Genomic DNA, 4499 nt, shown 5'->3' with positions numbered 1-4499 from the left:
TTCCCCGTCCTTGTATTCGCAGAAGAGTGTTGGGATTTTTGGGAATTTGTTCTGTTATAATATTTATCCATTGTTCTTTACCTCTGTCACTATTTGCAGTTGATTTGAGCAAAAAGAATATCTGCCTTCGCAGTAAATGTTTGCAGGTTCGGAAAAGGCTACTCGAAAGATATAAGCTGGCCTACATGCCGTTTGGAGGATCCGCTAAATAAGAAAAAACTAAATAACTCCCAATAGCAAAACTGTAAAGCTGTGGGAACACCCTGCGGTTGTAGTATATTTTAAACCAGTCACTTAATATACACAGCTATTTGACCGAGCACGTTGTGTATATATGTAACATTAGTAGGGGTTCAAACATACAATGATTTTGGGTGATAAAATGTATTGTCAATTATAGAACCCAAAGCCACTTAGTGGGCCTGTTGTGGTTGTTATAACAAATGGTCAGTGATATAATTCCTAACCTCTATTGCCAATACCGGTATTATGATAGAACCCGTGTTGTAAATAATGTTTGGCTGTAGGTCCCCAACCTCTCAATTGGCACACCTCCAGGCCGATCCCTTGTTTGCGGAGGCCCCAGGAGCAGGTCCAGCATGCAATGGAAGACCTCAGATATGCAATTTCAATATCAGATACAATTGTAAAAGGGCCCCATTGATTAATGAGTGGCCATGAAATTATTTAAGGATACACTTTGGACTAGGATCTCCACATATACACAACATTGGATAGAAAACTAAACTATTTGTACAGTTGCAAGTTTGAGAGCCACTAGATGTCGCTGTTGTTTAAGCTGTGAACACGTCTAATAACTCCTACACAGTAAGCCTTACAGCATTGATGTAATCTAAATATGCCTCACTAATATCAGCCCACAGTAAGCCAGTGAGTGGACTTTTGTATTTTTAAACAACGCTGGGCACACTTAAAAGTCCCTTGTGCCCACTCCAAATGTCTTCCACATACAACAGCAGAATATGAGTGAATAGATTAAGATATATGCATTTCAGGCTATACTTAAAATACAATCACCGAAGGGTTATATGTCTACTTGCAGCATTAAGCACCTTCATCACCCAACAGAGGAGGAAATCCAGGTACCTGATTTATATTATAAGTTCAACAGTCAAAGTGCGCCCAGGTACACGCTTGGGCCAGGATAGCTGTAGTGTATGTCCAGTAGCCTTAGGAAATGAGAAGGACAGTAGGGAGGGAAGACAGGATGTTTGGTAAGGAGTTGCGAGGTGGGGTACGGTAAACACAGTAGGTGGGGAGGTTCAAAGAAGTGGGGAGGTTGAAAACAAAGATGTTAGTGGAGAGAGAAATGGGGGTAAACGAACAATGTTAGTACCCGTCTGGGGGAGAGATGCAGCCGAGTGCCCAGGGTCCCACCACGTCTTGTCAGCTCCCCGATGACCCGCAATGCGACTCTGGAGGATGATGCAGAGTGGGGCCAATGATTCTTCTCCTCCGCTTAAGTCTGCAGTCAGCCCGACGGGCGTCACAAAAAGCTGTCCGCCAGGTTGCTGGAGGGTCCGTTTTGTGCTGTGATCCTCTCGGCCCACTCTCCGTCCGCTTCAGGGTCCTCCTCCGCTCTCCGTCTCCACTAGGCCGCCAGAACAGAGCGCGCCACGCCGTCAGACCCTCCGTGGGAGAAGATCCGGTTCCGGGCTTGTGCGGCAAAGACCGCGCGGGGAACAGCTCCAGCGGTATCCCCGTCCGAGGCCCTCCGCAGCTCCAGCCAGGCCACACACCGCCATGGAACGAGACGAGCCTCGCACCTCCCGCCGCCGGTCAGTTCATCAGGTCCGGCCACCACCACAGGTATGCCGCGGGAAGGCAAGGGGTCCGGCAAGTGAGGGTAAGTCACCCAGAGGAAATTGTCCAGGGGGCAAAGGCGCGAGATCACGCCACCAGGGCCCAGTGAGGCCTGAAACTTTGCAGGCAGGATTCCGGCGGTTGTGGAGCTCCTTTCGCCCCAATCTGTAGCTCCTCAGATAAAGCACTGTCCCCTCTGCAAAACTCAGGTATAGAGACCGGTTTTATTGAAGTCCAGCTCGGCGATGGGGATGGATTTCACCAGGGGGAGACGGAGCCACTGTAAAATGCGGCCATCTTAATGCACCGCCCACCGGAACTCAGGCCTCCTCTTTTTATACAGTAAAATCACAAACCACAGTCCTTTCCATCCAATCAGGATATCTTACAAAATATAAATAAATTACATTTTAAAAGGATATAAGTTAATTAAGCTGTTTCCTTCTTCCTGGCACACACAAAGTTTTGTATAATTTAAACTCCAATTCCTACCACCTGGTAGTTTACACTTCGCCATCGAGACATTTAACACATAGCTTCAAAATACAAATGTTTCTGTCTCATTCACATCTCCATGCAAACCCAGTGTTTGGGATTACAACAGGAAAGGCTGCAACACAACAAACAGTCTTCCTTTCACCTTCGTTTGCATTTCAAAGATGTTTGGCCACCAAGAGGCTGGCTAATTGACACTTACTTGTACATAGCAAGTCTGGAGCTAGGACAATTACCATACGACTTCCTATGCAAAAAGTTTCTCACAAACTATTTTCAAGGCCTTTTTAGAAACAAAATACCTTGTACTTTCCTCATAAGTGCCCTGTCCATCAGTTCATCATTCTCCAACTGCGCACTGTGCAGCGATATAACATATGATACATTATTAAACATATTTTAAATACCCGGTGCCTAGCACCCACAATACATTTAAAGATGGCGACTAGCGCCAGTGCAGTTCAATAGTGGCGCCAAGCGCCCATTGTCCTCCTAATGGTGCCGGGCACTAGGGGTTAACCCCTTCAGTGCCGCGGCCGCCATTACACGTGTGGCTGGTTAGTCTCTCCGGCCACAGAAAGTGAACAATGAGAAGACATGTGAGAATATGTGTGGACTGTGCAGAGTGGATGCAATTTAGATAGGAAGGTTTATGAAAGTTACGTTGACGGTTCTGGAATTTGATACGCTTGCCTGAAGAGGTGAGTTTTCAGGGAACGCTTGAAGGTTTGGAGACTAGAGGAGAGTCTTATTGTGCATGGTAGGGCATTCCACAGAGTGGGTGCAGCCCGAAGAAAGTCCTGCAATCGTGAGTGGGAGTGCGTAATGAGTGTGGATGACAGACACAGATCTTGTGAAGAGCGAAGAGGTCGGGTTGGGAGATATTTTGAGATAAGCGAAGTGATGTACGTTGGTCTAGTTTGGTTAATGGCCTTGTGTGTGAGTAAAAGTATTTTATATTGAATATGGTAGAATACAGGTAACCAATGGAGGGACTGACAGAGAGTATCTGCAGACGATGAATGTCTAGCGAGGAAGATTAGCCTCGCAGCTGCATTCAGAATGGATTGTAATGGTGAGAGTCTTGTTTTAGGAAGACCAGTTAGGAGACTATTGCAATAATCAATGTGGGAGATAATGAAAGCATGGATTAGAGTTCTAGCAGTGTCTTGTGTAAGGTATGGTTGTATTTTGGATATGTTTTTTAGATGCATGTAACATGATTTTGAGACAGATTGAATGTGGGGAACAAAGGACAGATCAGAGTCAAGGATGACACCTAGGCAGCGAGCTTGTGGGGTAAATTCAAATCCTTTACTCCCTTGGTCTGTGTGATAATGCTCTCTCCTGGCTGTCCTCCTACATTTCTGACCATTCCTTCTCTGTCTCCTCTCATGACTCCACCTCCCCCCACTTCCTCTACCTGTAGGTGTTCCCCAAGGTACTGTTCTTGGACCTCTCCTTTTCTCTCTCTACACATCCTCATTAGGTGAGCTCATTAGCTCTTTTGACTTACAATATCATCTCTACGCTGATGATACTCAAATCTATCTGTCCTCCCCTGACCTCACCCCTGTTCTCCTCACTCATATCTCCAACTGTCTCTCTGCTATCTCTTCCTGGATGTCCCAGCGCTTTCTTAATCTTAACATGTCTTAGACTGAGCTGATCATCTTCCCTACCTCCCGCATAACCTCACCTCCCACAAATTAATTATCCATTGATGGCACAACTATCTCCTCTAGCCCCCAAGTGCGCTGTCTTGAAGAAATCCTTGACTCCACCCTCTCCTTCAAACCACACATTCAGTACCTCTCACAAACCTGCCGTTTCCATCTCAAAAACATCTCAAGGATCAGACCCTTTCTCACCCAGGATGCTACTAAGACCCTCATCTGCTCATTGATCACCTCCAGATTTGACTACTGTAATCTCCTCCTATCTGGCCTCCCGGAAAAATGCCTCTCTCCGCTCCAATGTATCCTCAGTGCTGCTGCCCTCACCAAACATACTACATCCACCTCCCTTCTCTTGCAGGACCTCCACTGGCTACCCTTCCCATTCAGAATCCAATTCTAGCTTCTCACGCTCACCTACAAATCCCTCACCCACACTTCTCCCTCTTATATCTCTGACCTTATCTCTCTTTACATTCCCACCCATCCTCTTCACTCTGCTAA

Source organism: Pseudophryne corroboree, chromosome 5 (assembly GCF_028390025.1).
Source record: "Pseudophryne corroboree isolate aPseCor3 chromosome 5, aPseCor3.hap2, whole genome shotgun sequence".
Lineage (NCBI taxonomy): Eukaryota > Metazoa > Chordata > Amphibia > Anura > Myobatrachidae > Pseudophryne > Pseudophryne corroboree.
Note: the sequence above shows the minus strand (reverse complement) of the source record.